General features: G+C 40.5%; 1 long non-coding RNA gene across 1 annotated transcript in view; it reads left to right on the top strand.

The window, feature by feature from the left end:
- LOC129399698 (uncharacterized) overlaps nt 1-16,390 on the top strand; it is a 65,705-nt gene extending 49,315 nt beyond the window's left edge. Inside the window, exon 5 of the long non-coding RNA XR_008627278.1 lies at nt 16,318-16,390. This is a non-coding gene — a long non-coding RNA (uncharacterized LOC129399698). The remainder of the gene's footprint in view (nt 1-16,317) is intronic.
- Nucleotides 16,391-18,783: the final 2,393 nt, after the last annotated feature.

Below are 18,783 nucleotides of genomic sequence, written 5' to 3'. Positions count from 1 at the left end.
AGGAAGTTAAATGAATGGGGGTGTTTTCCTACTAGCATTTGGCTGTGTTATGTCTTTGAATGGCATATTGGTTTGTCTAAGGACTGTGGTGGTAACATCTTAGAAGTGATTTCCATGGCTAAGCATACAGAAAAAAATAGTACTACTATTCATTTTAAATTTTGGTTTTAAAAGGAACTAAGTATTTCTAGTATCTAATGTTGCCAGATAAGTATGGAAAAGGCAATTCAATTTAAATTTTGGATAAACAAGAATTCCATGGTGTTATGCTAAAGTAGTATATATCATTTATCCAAAATTCGATTTTAGCTAGGTACCTGGTAATTTTATTTTCAAACTATGACAGCTCTCCTAATATTTAGTAACCAGGTTGATACTGATGCAGCCATCTGGCCTCTGTGTTGCTTGGTCACCACAGATTGTAAAGGAATAGGGGATTGACCGTGGTCAACACCATAACACATGTGTATGTTCACCGTGTATGTGTATGTTGACCGTGGTCAACACCATAACACATGTGGCATTGCTACTTAACTCAAGTTCACAGGTTAAGGAATTTACAGATGTTATCTTTTTAAAACATGCTTCAACTTTATAAATAAAGGTACATATACTTGGGGATATATCTGTATTCTGTTTTTAAAAGCTTATTATTACAGGGGCTGGAGCGATAGTAGAGTGGGTAGTGTGTCTGCCTTGCATGCGGTTAACCTAGGTTTGATTCTATATGGTCCCTTGAGTCTGCTAGGAGTGATCCTTGTGTGCAGAGCCAAGAATAAGCCATTGGCACCACTAGGTGTGACCCCAAAACAATGGCAACAAAATACACCCCTATTATTACAGATATTTAGTTATAATGATAATATATTTCAGTTCAATGCTTTTCTGGAAGTGACCCCTGAGCACAGAGCAGGAAATAGCTGCCAGCACTGCAAGGTGTGGCTCCCAAACAAATAAAAAGAGATAGTATATTTCTTTTAGAGCGGGTATTATGAAGTTTTAAAATGACCCTTGCTCTTATATTTGGATCTGTGTTTCTGTGGTCTCTCTCTTACTCTGTTTCTCTAAATTTTCCAAGTATCAAGATAAACTAAACCTAACCACAAGAGATCTTTCAGTTAAACTAAAGATCATTTTTTATCCTGTTGCTCTCAAAATAAATATTTTCCTAATGCAAGCATCTTAAATTCTTTGATTCTTAAATTCTGAAAAAAGTTCAGTTTTAGGAGCATGTTTTATAATGAGAAAATATATTAGCGCAATGAAACATCACTGCACTTTATAGATAGAGATGCACATATTTGGGGTTGTGGAAAACTTTCTTTTTAGGTTAGATGCTTGAGCCGAAACTTTAGGGGCCCGTGGCCTCAACCAGTTTTAGGAAGGGGCTATTGTGGGTTTCTTAGTGGAAGCAACTACTAGAATAATTAGTTTCTCTTAAGTTCCAGTAACACTCTTGTGCTTGAACAGATTGCACAATTTGTCCAGATTTATACTTAGACGCCCCAAAGAGAAAAGCTTTTTTTTTCTTTTTGGGTCACACCCGGCGATGTACAGGGGTTACTCCTGGCACTGCACTCAGGAATTACCTCTGGCGGTGTTCAGGGGGACCATATGGGATGCTGGGAATCGAACCTGGGTTGGCCGCATGCAAGGCAAATGCCCTACCTGCTGTGCTATCGCTCCAGTCCCATAAAATAGTGACTTCCCAAACTGCTTTGGGATAAGAGCTCAACACCATTAGCTGCAGATACCTTTGGATCAAGAAGTCTTTGTTCCTGGATGCCTGGAATTATAGGGATTTTGCCAAGTACATTGTATCCCCATGCCCCTAAAGAGTTATTCAAAGGGTACAAACTTCCCCTGAGAAGATGAAAAGTTCTTATGATCTAATCAACAGTATAATGGTCCAGTTAACAATTAATTCTGTTTATTAGCAAGTTGCTAAAATAGTAGATCTCGTTTTCACCATCTAAAAAGGTCACCATGTGAACTGACTGAGATGTTAACTAACCTTGTAATAATCAATTATTTCATTATATGTGTGTGCGTGCGTGCACACACGAGAGAGAGAGAGAGAGAGAGAGAGAGAAAGAGAGAGAGAGAGAGAGAGAGAGAAATCATCACTTTGGACCCTTTAAACTTACTGTTATATGTCCGTTTTACCCCCAACAAAACTGAAAATAAGTAGGTGGAGAAGGGCAAATGTCAACCGCGGGTAAATACCAAGCTCTTTCCTAAAAAGTCTCCCATGGGAGCATTAACATTGTTGGCTCCTGGCTTCTTCTTTGGCGTGAGAAGCCTTGGAGGACATAGCCCAAACTGGAAACATTGAAAGCCAGTGGTCCCAGCTGCTGTACGATTCATTGCTCCAGAGATCAGCACTGACAGGAGGGTGATTCAACGGGCCACAGCACTGAGATTGACAGGCTTCAGCACTGAAACTGCTGCAAGAGAAAAGCCTCAGAGCAGGGGTAGCAGGAGGCTTGGCAGCCACAGTGAGGAATGTGCAAATACCAATCACTCATGCAGTTTGGCAGTGCAGTGGTGTATGGTGTAGCATCCCAAGTTTGCTTGGGAAATGTTAGTCTAGATGCAGGAGTCTCAGGTTGATTCATACTAAAGCATAAAACCGTAGCAAAGGGCCCAGGGCATTTCCAGAGAGCCTTCTCTTTTGCTGGCCAACAGATGGTGACTCTAAATTTGCAGTGCAGTCAGGTTAGAAAAGAAGGAAGTATTTTGAACACTAGTAGAGCCATTATTTGAATAGTATGGAACATAATGGTTTCTTTGGTAACCATGCCAGGGAGACACCCACACAAAGTTAGACTACATTGGGCTCATTTCTGTTCCCCACCCCACTCCCAATTCAACAAGATTAAAATAGTATAAAGAGAAAAATGAGATGCAACAGCATTTTGTAAAGAGGGGATTTATTCCCTATGAGACTATATTAATGACCTTTGGTTTTCCTTAGGGACAAACAGATTTAGCAGTTTTTAGCTCTCAGACTGTTTTCATGCTCACGTACATGGTTTACTATCTTCCCCGACTTCAGTGCTTTTATGTAGATAGGAGACAGAAATATGAGGGAAAAGAAAATGAAGATTATTTAACCCAGCCTGTGCTGCCCGTGGTCTTCGTGTTAACCAGGTGAAGGGAACACATAAATGCGTTGGAGGGAGCCCTTTTGTCTTTCAAAAATAATTGCTTTTCAGCAATATGAGTAATTTCTCCTCCAGCTGATAAAGCTCCAAATCCCTAATCTGGGTAAGGTTTAAAAGTGTAAAATAACAACTCACATGCAAAGAGCTAAAAGAGAAAGACCCCATCCAGTCGAATTTTCTTTGATGATAAATATGTTCTATCTCTGCACTCTCCACTTAGGAATCTACTGACCACATGATTCTATTTGCAATCTTAAATAATAATGTTAACAATATGGAGTATAATTTATAATTCAGGTTTTCAGTTTAGAGCAAATGATCATGTAGAGGGAGGGAGCTCAAAGGGCTGGAGGAGATACCTTCTTTTATAACACCTCAAGTTTGACCCCCAGCACCACATGACCTCTAATCACCTAGGTGGTCCTGGTAGCCCCTGAGCTGCATCAGACCTGAGTAATGCCATATCACTGGGCCTGAGCACTATACCATGAGGCATGCAGAAGTGGACAGAATGAGCCTAGGAGAAAACAAGCACAATCAAATTGAATTAAATTATTGACCAAAGGTGGCTCAGGGAGTACTGTTAGAAGTTCAGCGAAAGAATGGTTTTCATTATTGAAAAATCACCAAACAGCATTTGTGTTCTTAATGTTTCATTGTGTTTTTTTTTCTCCTGTCAGGCTTGCTTTTCTGGAAGCCATGCCGCGGGTTATCAGAAGCAATGTTTTACTTAACTGTTCTAATAATAGAATATCTAAGGGTTTCTGCACACTCCATAAACATCATCTCATTAATTCCTCCAAACTCCCAATGGGACAGGTAGGGAGTACAGATAATTATGTTTAATTTTATAAAAGAGGAAAATAAACACTAGTCTCCAGTGTAAATTATTAGCAGCAAAGGACCTTCTGAAATCCTATTGTTGTCTTCTTTCCTTTCTTTGTCCTTTATAGCCGGAATTTAATGTTATGTCAGGGGAGCAACATCCTTCAAACATGTTAAGATTAAATGAAAGAGCCACTATATCCAGCTATAGATAGAATATTATTTGATTTACATTATGGTAGAACAGCTAAATATTTCTTTCCTTCTTATTTACTATAGGACATTGTACTGTACTTTCTGTACTTTACTTCTGGGTAACCAAGATAATTAGATTGCTCAGTATGACTAGAGCAGCAGGACAATAATTCAAATTTTATTTGCCTTTCTTCATCATTCTTGAAGGGTTATAATTATTTAATATATAATGAAATTGCTTTGGGGTGGGGGTTGGAGCCACACCTGATGGTGCTCAGGGATTTCTCCTGACTCTAAACTCAGGGATCACTCCTGGTGAGGCTTAGGGGACTATATGGGGTGCCAGGGATTAAACCCAGGTCGGCTGCAAGCAAAGTGTAAATGCCCTATCTGCTGTGCTATCACTCTTGTCTGCAAATATAATGAAATTACTTAATTTAACTTCATCTGCTATTTAATGTGTGCATTTTTCATAGCACATCAGTATGCTAATCAAAGATTCACAGGAGTTGAGCAGGTCCAAGAGACCCATTATTCATACCATGTATGATTGTGCAGGCCCTATAACAAGAGAACAAAGTGTGCTTGGTACTGAGCATACAAAGTTAGCACAACTGGATAAGACTCTGACCCTCATGTTTTAGGAGTTGACATAAACTAATTAAAGCATCAAGAAAGTGCATTATGGTTGCATCTGTAGCACATGCTTATTAAAGGGATTGCTGAGCCTATAAGGAGAGTTGATGCTGTCAGGAAGACCTGGGGTGAGTTATCTTAAATAGGGTTAAGAGCTAGAAGTAGGAATCAATGAGGTGAGGAACATGGTAAAGAGAAAATTTTAGTTAGAAGGCACTGATGAAATACAAAGCCCAGTGAGTAAGAGGGATTGAAAGAAGTATTCTTTATCGCTCATGACTAGGGCAATACAAATAAAAACATATTAAGAGGGGCTGAAAAGATATCACATCGTGCAGGAAATTTGCCTTGCCAACTCACCAATTTGCCAACTGGCCAACTTGGGTACAATCCCTGGTATCTCATATGGTCACCCAAACACCACCAGAAGTAATTTCTGAGTGCAAAGCCAGAAATAACATCCAAGCATCACCAGTGTGGCGTCCTTAAAAAACATCCTTGCTATATCATCTTATGCTGGTAAGGATGGAACATATCAAAGATTCTGGAAACAGTCATTGTTGGTGGTCTTTACCACCATACCTTGTCACTAGACTGGTCCTCATGTATTAAGTCTGTTCACACAAAGACTTTAGCTTCAAGCCCCTCCCCTTACCTATACTACAAGATGCCAACACATTCTCTGCACAGATATTAGTGAAGGTCTTTGACCACTGAAGCCAGTCCTTAAAGTGACATTTATTTCTTTAAATATATATTCACCAATGGAATGCCACAAGGATCATAAAAAATCATGAAAACGTGGCACCACCAAAGGAATCTAACACAATGCCAATAAGTTACCTTAAAGAAACAGATCTATGAACTAGCTCAAAAATAATTCAGAATAATCTTTTTTGTTGGTGGTATTTATGGGCCATACACAGCTTTGCTCAGGGCTTACTCCTGGCGGCTCTGCACTTGGGGATCACTTCTGGAAGGGTACAGAGAACCATATGTTTTGCTAGGGATCAAATCCAGGTCAGCTGGGATGCACATCAAATCCCATACCTGCTGTTCTATCTCTCGGCTTCAGAATAATCTAAGAGAAATTCAGTGAACTACAGTGAAATGCATAGACATCCAAATGAAATCAGGAAAGCAATGCATGAACAAAATAAGGAGAATTTCAAGAAAGAAATAGAAACCATTATGAACAAACACAGATCCTGCAAATGAAGAATATAATGACTGACTTGAGAAATTCAATAGATTCAACAACAGACTGGTTAAGAAGAAGGAATCATCAGTGAACTTGAACACAGGTCATTAAAAACTGTCAGAGAACAAAAAGAAAACAATTAAAAAGAGGAAATAGAGTTTATATAAATAAGAAGACACTTTAAATGAAATATCTAGATATTATTTTAATGAGGAAATATGAAGAAAAAGGATAGAAAACTTAAAGAAATAATGACTAAAAACTATTTAAATCTGGGGAGGTATTTGTATACCAACAGAAAAGCGAATATTTCACTTCCAAATTTCAACTCCAAATTTTCTTCTTTGACAATTTATAATATAATTGTTTATATTCAGAGAGAACTTTTAAAGTAGCAAGAGAAAAAAAAGCTCTCATATACAGAAATGCCTATAAGGCTATATCAGTGAACTTAGCAGAAATCTTACAGAAATCCAAGCAAGAACAATGTATTTCAAAAAATAAAAGCACCTGAGAATATTTTACCTTGTAAATTTTTCTATTAACAATGAGGACTTATTAGTTTATGTCAATTCCTTGACATTTCCCAAACAGAAGGTAAGGAATTTAACACTAAAGCCGCTTACAAGAAATGCCAAATGTAGTTCTGCAAGTTGAAATAAATGGACACTAATGAAGGAGTCGAAATCATATGAAAATATAAAACTTAGTGGTAAAGTTCACTGTATCATCAAATTCATAATACACTATGTTATCTCTAGTTTAAGGAGTTAACAGAAATAAAACATTTTAAAAAGCTAAAATAATTTGTTAGTTAATACACAATCTAAGAAGGTAAATTATGATATTAAAAACATAAATATGGGGGGCTATAGCAATAGCACAGCGGGTAGGGTGTTTGCCTTGCACGCAGCCAACCCAGGTTCAATTCCCAGCATCCCATATGGTCCCCTGAGCACCACCAGGAGTTCAGTGCCAGGAGTAACCCCTGTGCATCGCCGGGTGTGACCCAAAAAGAAAAAAAAAAGGTACCACATCCAGTTGTTCTCTGGAGCCCAGGGGCCATCCCCTTAAAAGCCCTATTGGGTGGCTCTTTGCTTTGTTCGTAAGGGCAATGCTGTGCCAGGGATTGAATATAGGTAGGACCTGTCGTGCACCAGACATGAACCTCTATACCTTAAGCTAGCTTCCCATCATGAAGAGTAAGGCTTTTTTTTAATATCTGATATAAATTAAGCTTCTATCCACTTAATAGACTATAAGGTATTTTCTATAAACCTCATGAAAACTAAAAACAAAAACCCATAGTAAAAACACAGAAGGTATGGAAGAGAAAGTGAAAGCTTACCAAAATTAAAAAAAATAATAAAGTTAATCCATCAATTCAGCAACCTTTTGTTTGTAGTGGAGAGAATAAATATACAAATTATATAAAAAATCTCATACAAATCAACATATAAGAATGATCTAGTTTAGCACAGGAAAGGATTTGACAAGATATTTTTCAAAAGGTAACATATAAACAACCAAGAAATACATGAAAATAATCAGGTAATTACACTTCAGGAGATATAGCAAAGAAGCAAAACATTATCTTCTAGATTTATGTGCATCCATATGTTCTCTGCATCATAGATAATGAAAAGGTGGAATAAATTTAAAATGTAATATTATTCAACCATTCAAAGGAAGGGAATCTGGGGCTATACAGGGGTCTAGACATAAGCCTTGAAAGTGGCCAAACCATGTGATCACTGAGCACTGAGCTAAGAGTAACCCTGAGCACCTCTGGGTGTGACTTCCTAAAAAAGGGTGAAAATCTTGCCTTTTGGAATGACATGGATGGATCTTGAATGTGCTATATGAAGTAAGTCAGAAAGGGAAAGACAAATACTATTGTTTTCTTATTTGTATGTGGACTCTGACAAAGCTGAATTCATTGAAAGAGAATAGAGTGATAATGAGCAGAGGTCTGGGAAGTCTGGAAAACAGGGAGATATTAGTCAAATGGGTCAAACTTCTAGCTATGAAAAGTTGTTATAATTAATTATTCTGTTTTATTTGTATACTTAAACATTATTAAGAGTATAGATTTAAGTGTTATCATGAAAAAAATTGTAATTATATGAAAGGATAAAGGTACTAACTAACCTTGTGAGGTAAACATTTTACAACATAAATGTATTTCAAATGATCATGTTGTATACCTTAAGCAACTTACATTATATGTAAATAATATCTCAATAGAACTGGAACAGAAAATTTGATGTAAGACCTTTATTATTTTTAATCATGTCACATGTAATTTTTCAGCACAGATGCAAATATTTAAGTGGATGTAACTTGCCCCTTACACAAACATATTATATATCGCCTGTGTAAAGTAGGAACAGAGTACTAAACACTATATAGAGGAGTATAGTGAAGTGGTTAAGATCATAGACTCTGAACGCAAACTATTAGGATTCAAATAATAGTTCAGGGGCTTTCAAAATGCATAACCAAAGGAAAATTATTTAACCACTCTGTGTCTCAATTTTCTCTTTTGTAAAATGGGGGAAATGACTCCCTACCTCAAATAAATGTTATCAGGAGTAAATGAATAAAGTTACATAAATCACTTCCAGAGCTGTCTTGCATAAGTGTTAGCTGTCATTATTTTGTGACTTTGTTATTAGGAAAAAGAACAGACCATGCCACATTCATTAGAACCATATAAACAAAATGGTTCAATTTCCTTCATGACTCCTTATGTTATAAGTGGAAAATGAGAAGCTTTACAATATTTTTAGTGTTTGCTTTCGCTCAATAAATTGAATTGATTTGATTTTCTTCAGTTCCCACCTTGGATATCATGAAGATGGTAGTGGAATTACATTGTTCTCCCACCAAAGTATAGGACAAATGCTAGAAGACTAGAGAAAATTAGGCATTTTCAGGTGGCACTCTCAGCATCAGACTATTTAAGGAGGTTAAAAAAAAGGGTATGGTAAGTGCTCAAGACTGTTGAACTGGACTCTTCAGGGCCACTGAGTGGGTGTGTATTTGTGTGTGGGTGAGGCGAAGGAGCTGACTGGACTGGAGACCATAAGTTTCTGTGTATGTATTTTAGACTTCGTATTGGAGGATACACTGTGAGGCATATATATGTTATTAAATTTTCATAAGCAACTATACCTACGGAACCAATCTTCTGTTCAAGAAACACAATGTAGAACTAGCAGCCCAGAAGCACTTTAAATCACAGATGCCCAAACAAATACCATAGATTAGGTCTGCCTATTTGTTCTTGGTGCTTATTTAGATAAAATTAAACAGTATTCCCCTTTATGTCTTGCTGCTATCGTCAATGTGAGATTTCTTCATATTATTGTGAAGTCGTAATTTATTCACATGCTGTATATTATTCCATTGTTTGAAAACTCTAATTCCTATTTTATCGTTGATGGGCATTTGGGTGCCTTCCAGTTTAAGGCTGCAATGTGCTCGGAGTGTGCTAATACATCTTTTAGTGCACATTATGCATGTATTTCTATTGGGCAGACGCCTAAGCATGGAATTGCTGGGTCATAAGGTGTGTGAATATTCAGCTTTAGTAGATTTTATGTGTGTTTTTGAAGCTGTCGAGATGATTTTGGTTCCCGGCCAATGCTGAGAACCACTGATCTATAATATCTACCCAAAAGGAAGGTTTAAAGCCATACTATCAAAGCTGGGATGAGCTCATTAAAGATGTAATATTAAGGAGATGAACTACAAGGATCATCCAAACTGCCTCATAGATAATGCCAATATCTGTTGCTTCAATAGTTAGCTTGTCTTTTCCGCAGGGAGCTAGGATGGGGGTGGGGAATAAGAGTGGGGTTGGGAGTTAATGCTATATCCTGGCTGTCTCATTTTCTTTCTTCTCTTAGTTCAAGCCCGATTTCTCTCAGGTTCAGCAAAGTGAAATGCTGACCGAGAACTAGGACTGAAGAAAAGCATTGCCAAGTCCTGTTAATTATTAATGAAATGAATTTGCATCAAACCAGAGGGGATTAAAGTGGTTTGAAATGAATAGCAAGTTCTTGATAAGACTTTTCCTATTCTCAGGTGACTGGAATGATGCACTCGTGTTGGAGCACGTTAATTTAATAGAAGCACTTGCTCCCTCAGTGCAGATCAGAGCTGGATGTCAGCCCAGCTCAGGGATAGCAGGTTTGGAAGCAATTTCTTCCTCTGTGATGGTGGTGAAACCAAGTGCCATGAGGGTAACGCAGAGGACTGAGAAGAGGCTTCCAACATAATTCAAGGCAAATTGTCCTTTCATTACACTACCACAAGCACTGGGGAGAGAAAAGGACCTGGCTTTGGTGTCAGATAAATCTCAGTGCAAGCCCCATCTTAGCTTACCTGGTGCATGTTACCTAACTTCTCAAAGCCTTAGCGCTTTTCACCTGTAAAATGAACCAATTACACATACATCAAGGGAGTGTGTGAGCAGTTCCTGGCTCACAATAGGCACCCAGTAGATAGCAATTAAGACCCACATGGTAGAGAGCTGCAGTGGAGAAAAGGTGACACTTAGAGGCTAGCTTTTGGACAGATGGCAGGCCCACATTGAAAGGGAGATGTTTCCTGCTGCTACAGCTTCAAAAGTCTTTGAGTCTGTATAGAATGTAGATGGATAGGCACTCAGAATCTTCTAATAGCCTATAACATATCCATGAATACACATACAGACGTGCCAAAGAATTATGAAAAGTCATTAATTGATTGGTTCAAATACCCATTATATGGCAGTGAGTATAGACTGATCCATGTTTTAGAGAGAAGATTCTAGAGATACTACGTACCCATGTTCCCCACTGAGTTTAGCATCACTAACTAGTTATTCAGCTACTTTCTTGAAAAAAAAAAGTAACTTCTGGAATGGCTATGTACATTTAAAAAACTTTTAAAGGAACCCTCATTCATTGTTGATGGGAATATTTTCTGATTGTTTCTATGGAAAATAGTATAGAGATGTCTAAAAAATGTAAGACTAAAGCTTCCTTATGACACAGTGATTCCAGTTTTTAGAATCTACCCTCAAAACAAAAACATTAATTAAGAAACATATGCATACCTGTGTTCATTTCAGCACGAAGTACAAATGCCAGGATTTGGAAACAACCCAAATGTTCAACAACAGATGAACGGCTAAGGAAGTAGTGGAATATATGTGCAACGAACACTCATAAGAGTATGGCTAAATAAGCTAAATAAGCTAACTAAGCCAGAGGGAGAACAACGAATACTGGATGATCTCACTCATCTGTGGTATAAAGAGAAAACAGTGGGATAGACAGCATCAAAAGACAACAAACCCTTGGCCCTGGAAAATAGAACTGAGATTAGCAAGTAGGGGGTAGGTAGGAGGGAATTATGAGGTGGACTAGAAGTAACATAAGGACATTGGTTGAAGGTCTTGGGTCTTTCAATGGTGGTGAGGTGTGGTAACCATGTACTTCAGAGTCATAAATGTTAAAACTAGTACAGTGGTCATGGCACTCACCTTACATCCTATTGACCTGGGTTTGATCTCCATCACCTCATGTGGTTCCCCAAGCACCTCCAGCAGTGATCCCTGAGCTCAGAGGCAAGAGTAAGCCCTGAGCACTCTGAGTGTGGCCCCCAGACCAAAATACAAACAAATAAAACCAACAGCGCTTACACTGAAAGGTGCAGACAAGTAAACAGCCAATTGTGGGTCCAACTCTGGACCACTGGAACTATGATGAACCAGACGCTGGAAAAGTAACATGAAGTATGTGTCAGCTCAGGAAAGGGTTTCTTGTCCTAGACTATTTTCCACAAATTACTAAACTCAGATTCCTATAGAACATTGTTTTCAAATTTCAGCAGGTATGAGAATCATCTGGAACTTGATAAAATTTGTAGGCCCAGGTCCTGCCTCACTTGAACCAACCTAGGTCCTAAGTTCATCATCTGCTCTCCGGGTAATTCTACACAAGCCTAAATTTGAGAACCGCTAGTACAGACCAAGACCACACGGTTTTTCTGATATAACTTGTCATTTAAATTATTTTCTGTGTTTGCTTTCTGGGGACTGGAACGATAGCACAGTGGGTAGGGCGTTTGCCTTGCATGCGGCCAACCCGGGTTCGATTCCTCTGTCCCTCTCGGAGAGCCCCGCAAGCTACTGAGAGTATCCTGCCTGCAGGGCAGAGCCTGGCAAGCTACCCGTGGCATATTTGATATGCCAAAAACAGTAACAGCAAGTTTGCTTTCTGGAATGCTTAATGGGCCTTAGTTGGGATATCTGATTTCAGAGACTTTGAAGGGTTTGAATTACTGAGACTGTGAAAAGGCTATTTTATTTCTCTTTTCATATTGGCTACTTTTCCCTTGACCTGCAACTTTGTTTTTTTTTGCAGTCCTTTTCATTGCAGTTATTTTCTGAGAAGATAGATTTTATTGAAAAGTGGCCTTTGCATTCAGGATGTAGGATTAAGTAGGACATATACCAGAACGGAGACAAATTCTTGATTGAAAACAACATTCCTTTTGAAGGAGAATCCTTATTTCTCATTTTTGTTGTTTTTCCTTTTCTAGTCAATTGAGACACAGGACAATCTGACTGTGTGATTGGGGGAAGTTGCTTAACCTTCCTGTCCTTAGGCTGGTTTCCTCATATGTAAATGAGAGGCCTGTGGTGCATAGCACCTACCTGGCAGGGCTATTGTGATGATAAACGGAGTTACTGATAGCTTTCAGAATCTGCCATCTGAAAAGTGCTAATATCTCTCTGCTGTTATTTTTTCACTATTATCTTAAATGAGATATTTATATATGGCAGAACCTGACAAGCTACCTGTGGCGTTCTGGATATGCCAAAAACAGTAACAATGACAGTCCTCATTCCCCTGACCCTGAAAGAGCCCCCAGTATGCCATCAGGCTACACTAGCACGTGACAGGGATGCATGGAGACACTACTGACGCCCTTTCGAGCATATCGATGAACAAGGGGATGACAGTGATACAGTGATATACACATGCAGGGTGTGCCCCCCATTTTTTCTTTTTCTATTAATTTTTTTGTTGCTTTTGTTTTGTTTAGCATGGGGGCCACACCCAGCAGTGCTCAGGGGTTACTCCTGGCTCTGCACTCAGGAATCACTCCTGGAGGTGCTTGGGGGACCGTATGGGATGCCTGGGATCGAATCCAGGTCAGCCTCATGCCAGGCAATTACCCTATCCTCTGTACTATTGTTCTGCAACCCTCCCCCCATTTTTATTTTAAAATTTAAGAACTGTGATGACAAAGTTATTGATGGCTGAGTTTTAGACATATACTATTCTAGCACCAATCCCACCACCAGCATCCACTTCCCTTCACCCCTGTACTATCTTTCCGTTCCCCATTATTTTTGAAATGTATCACTCCTGTGCACATGTTTCATTTCAGTGTTCAGACTTAAGACCAATGGATTACCAGGATCCCACCCAGGACTACCATGAAATGGCCTTGGTCTACTAGTTCTATAGTCTTTTTTAAAAAAAAGTTTTTTTTTTTAAATAAATCACCATGAAATACAGTTACAGACTTACAAACTTTCGTCATTATGTTTCAGTCATACAATGATCGAGTACCCATCCCTCCACCAGTGCCCATTCTCCACCACCAATGTTCCCAGTATCCCTCCTGCCACCCCATCCCCATCCCCCCTGCCTCTGTGGCAGGCACATTCCCTTTTACTCTCTCTCTCCTTTTGGGTGTTATGGTTTGCAATACGGGTAGTAAGTGGCCATCATGTTCGGTAGTTCTGTAGTCTTAGGTCGCTGCCTCCACCCCTCTGTGCATACCAAGTCTCTAGCATTCCCCAGAAGGCATTTCCTGAAATCACATCTTCTCCAATATTATTCTCTCTGCTAGGATGATCTTTCAGTATCTTTTTTTCTGCAGAATCAAACTGTTACAACCTTTTGAAAGAGTTCTTAGATGATTTCTGGAAAAACTCTGCTCCTATAGTTCCTTGAGTACAATAGTGTCAACTGGTAGTTTATAGTCACCCTCTATTCTACTTCAGATATTGTGAAAGAGGTTGTTCTACTCAGTCTTGCATCTTCAGGTTTTGCATACACTTATTTCCTGGATCAGTTTAAAAAGGAAAACTTGGGGCGGGGGGTATACACCTGTATTGATATTTAAAACTAAGTCAAACAGGTCATATTGATGTCGGTGGGCCACACTGGTGACTTATATGAAGCGGGGAGGAGAAAGACGGTCACTTTCTCTCCATCCGCCTCTGCCACCTGGGAGCCAGGTTTACTGGGTTCTTGTCTTGCCTTGCAGAAAATAATTTCAGGAGTAGACAAGCCATGCAGTAGGACAGATTTTACTTGGAGGTTTTGAAGGGAAGGAGGAAGAGAAAGTGAGTAATATGCTCAAGAGAGAACCCAGGCTTCTCCAAGGGTGGAGAAGCCCCTACACACATCCCAGCATTAGGCATGAAAGCGTGAAAGTACACATCTCAAGAGAGGATATGTGGGCGACACATGTGCTCGGGTGACACATGTGCTCGAATACCGCATGTGCTTGGCTACATGGGGCGCAAGCATCATAGGGGCTTGGGCAGCATATGCGCGCCCGTCCTTTGTTCCAGGTGGCCTTTATAGGGTTTCTGCCACCTGCCCCCATGTGGGGCTTCTACCTAGGTAACAGTCCGTTGCTAAGGAGGTTACCAGCGGGGTTGGGAGTGGTGATGATCTTCTTTGAAATTCCTTTTCTTTATGCAGGAGCTTCTCTGGGTCTGTTGCTGTAGATAGGTGAGGGTCTTATCAGGCCTTAGTGCCTGTTTATTTTCCTGTTTTCTACAAGGTCAGCTTTTGCCATTGCCTTGGAAGGGGCCTTCCCTATCCTGCCTACATGAATATTCTATCACCATCTTTGTTTTTCACCCTCTGAAGACATAGGTAGTTCACTGATAGTTCATAGTTCGTCGAACCCAAATAACTCCTTTCTGTGTTTGACTTCTGGGCCACAGCCAGCTGTGTTCAGGGCTTACTCCTGGCTCTGCACTCAGAGATCACTCTTGGCAGTGCTCTCGGGACCAGGTGGGGTGCCAGGGATCATTCCTGGGTTGGCCGTGTACAAGGCAAGTGCCCTGCCTGCTATACTATCTCTCTGGTCTTTCAAATCCCAATTCTTTTAAGTGAGTCACTTGAAAGTACAGCATGAGAAAATTTTTAAGCACCGATTATAAATTGACCCCTCTTGACACTCTGATTTTTCTCATTATCAGAATCCAAATATGAATGTCATAAGTATGGCTGGAGGATTCTTTAACATTGCTAAAACTCTGCCACTGAATATCACTGTCCAACTTTGTTGCTCTCTGAACATGTTTTATGAATTATTTTTTTTCATGTTCTTTTTACTGCGTTTCTCCCTGTTAGAAGCTGGCTTTGGTCTAAACTGGCTCTTTAATCGCTCCATTTTCAAGGCTGCTTATAATTCCTGTCCATATAGGGGCTTGTCTCTCTCCACTTAGGCTTCTAACAGAATACTGCAGTGTTTTTTCCAACTTGCCTCGGCATCAGAATCACCAGGAGGGCTTATTAACTGGGCTCCAGCCCCAGCGTCTCTGAGTCTGTCTGTAGGTTTACAGTGGGACTGAGGATTCATATTTCTTAACATGTTCCCGGGTAACATCCATACCGTCATTCTGGAACCGTACTTTCAGACGTACTGCTCCACAGAACCGGCTCTAGCCCCTGAGCATTGACTGGTGTGCTGCCCAAACAAACTGTCACTGTCATCCCGTTGCTCATGGATTTGCTCGAGCGGGCACCAGTAATGTCTCCATTGTGAGACTTGTTGTTACTGTTTTTGGCATATTGAATATGCCTCGGGTAGCTTGCCAGGCTCTGCCACGGGGGCAAGATACTCTTGGTAGCTTGCCAGGCTCTCTAAGAGGGGCGGAGGAATCAGACCCGGGTTGGCTGTGTACAAGGCAAACACCCTACCTGCTGTGCTATCGCTCCAGCCCCCCACAAACAAGCTAACAAAAAGATTCCCCACGCTGTTAGCCTGTGGAACGCTTCGGCCGGTTTTCACAGCTGTATCAGTTTAACCCCCACTTGTTCACTGCACGGGCTCTGGAATGTGTCTGTTAGGAACTTAGACCTTTAGTTGGTGCGTAGTGTAAATCTAACTTTACAATAGATTCTAATTAGGTTGCAGGCCCCGGGCCTGGGCTGTGTGTCCTGGCTCCCATTATTTATCCCTTCCTGGATTTCTTTCTAGATTTGCTCACTCCTCCGGGACTAAGGATACTTTGAATTCTTTTGTTCAGTTCTTTCTGAAAGCTGAAGATCAGGTAAGTTTACTTCTCTTTATCTGTGTCACCACGAGCTTGGCTAGCTTTAAATTTTGACTCTGTGCTCACTCATTGTTCGTTTGCCTGGTGTTTTTTCATTGCTTTGTTGTTAATACATAGGGGGGTCGCCTACTTTGTGCAAGGGTGTCCTGGGCCTTATTTCATATCAGTGGGTACCCCAGGGCCAACTTTATCTGTGCTTTTTGGGGAGGAGGGTCACACCTGGCGATGCACAGGGATTACCCCTGGCTCATGCACTCAGGAATTACTCCTGGCGGTGCTCGGGGGACCCTATGGGATGCTGGGAATCGGACCTGGGTCGGCTGTGTGCAAGGCAAACACCCTACCCGCTGTGCTATCGCTCCAGCCCCTTATCTGTGCTTTTGAAACACTGAATTCAGTTGAACAACTTTACTATTTCTCTGCACTATTGTTCATTCTTTCCACCTCTGGATTTGTATGTGTTTATGCGCTCATGAAACGAGCGAAGGTTGGCTTGTTTCTATGAGCGATTCTTTTCTGGTAAGAAAGGCAGCTTGGCTGTAAGGTTCTAGTACTGTCTAAATACGTAGTTTAGATCAAAATAAGTTATAATCTCTGCTTTTCCAACCTGCGTCAATGAGGGCTGTGTGTTTGCTTCTCCAAGTGTAGTCTGGGGACTTGCAGCTTCAGCCCGGTAGGGAAGCTAGTTAGAAATGCATACCCTCAGGCCTCGCCTCAGACTTCGTGAATTCGAATCCACCTTTGAACAGAAACCCTGGGTGCCTTGTACCTTGGAAGGTGGTGATCTAAGGCATAGCTCCTCTAAGAGGAACAGCCACCGCCTAAGGCTAAACATGACTCAGTCTTAGGATGTTAGTACCCTGTGGAACTTCCTCAGAGCCAGTGATATAATTACCATAAACCTAGGTTGGGGGGAATGTTTCACTGACAAGAACTCTGATGAATAGCCCATGATTCTGCGGGAATCTCCCAAACTCTCCATATGTTTGAGATTTGGTATTTCTTGAGATATCTCTTTGGCAAGGCCTTTCCAATTCTGGCAACATACCAAAGGAAATACATGGCTTCAACATGTGTTTATGTGTGGACTTGGAGCGTCAGGGGCAGGTGAGAAACTGCACTGCTTGGTGCTATGCCGACCCATGTCAGGCGAGCATTCAAACATCTCTCACCAGAATTTATCCTCGGGGAAGTGTTGAAAGTCGATCCTGCTAAGCGAACTAACTGCTTCTCCAAGTGTAGTCTTCAGTGAACAAGTCTTCAGTGAGTGGCAGTGATGATTTGGCTAGCTGCCTGTCCCTCTCACTCTTCCTGTCCAGAGGTGTGGTCTAGCTAGCTGTTGTGTGGAGATGGCTAAAATATGGAGAGAGAATGTCAGGGCCTCAATCAATACTGCCTAGATTTAGGACAGGCAACTTTTACTCTTAAAGAGGAAACAAGAGTACTGAACCGAGACCCACATGGAAAAGTCCTTATTCATAAACAGCAGAGAAAGAACCTGAGTTCCAGGATTCCATTTGGAGCTGAATGTTCCTAGCTGTGAGACTTTGAATAGTTGAACTAATTTTAAATACTTGGTAGTCAAAATGGAGTGCATGTAAAGAGTCTAATAGAAGAACTCGAATCGTAGCTGCTTAATTAAATGGTAGCGGCTATTTGTCTTATTGTTTAACGAGAGGCAGTCAGATGCAAGAATATGGACCTTGGTGCTGGTCTGAGTTCTTGAATTCACCAGGTTATAACAAAGCTAATTCTGACTGAATTTGCTGGATGATTGGATAGTGTGCCCACTTTTTTTTAACCAAATCACCATAAGATACAGTTATAAAGCTTTCATGTTTGAGTTTCAGTCATACCATGATCGATCACCCATCCTTCCACCAGTGCACATTTTCCACCACCAATGTCCTCAGTATCCCCCCCATCCCACCCCTCCCCTTGCCTCTGTGGCAGACAATTTCCCCCATACTCTCCCTCTAGTTTGGGGCATTATGGTTTTGCAATACAGATACTGAGAGGCTATCACATTTGGTCCTTTATCTACTTTCAGCACACATCTCCCGTCCCAAAAGAACAATCCCTCCAACCATCATTGACTTAGTGATCCCTTCTCTATTCCAGCTGCCTTTCCCCTAGTTCAAGAGGCAGGCTTCTAATCATGGAGCAATATTCCTGGCCCTGTCTCTACTATCCTTGGGTGTTAGGGTAATATTATGTTATTTTATATTTCACAAATGAGTTCAGTCATTCTATGTCTTCTCTTTCTGACTCATTTCACTTAGCATGACTCTCCATGACCATCCACTTATAAGCAGATTTCATGACTTCATCTTTCATAATAGCTGTATAGTATTCCATTGTGTAGATGTACCAAAGTTTCTTTAACCAGT

Source organism: Sorex araneus, chromosome X (assembly GCF_027595985.1).
Source record: "Sorex araneus isolate mSorAra2 chromosome X, mSorAra2.pri, whole genome shotgun sequence".
Classification (NCBI taxonomy): Eukaryota; Metazoa; Chordata; class Mammalia; order Eulipotyphla; family Soricidae; genus Sorex; species Sorex araneus.
Note: the sequence above shows the minus strand (reverse complement) of the source record. Positions and strands in the feature narration are given on the sequence as shown.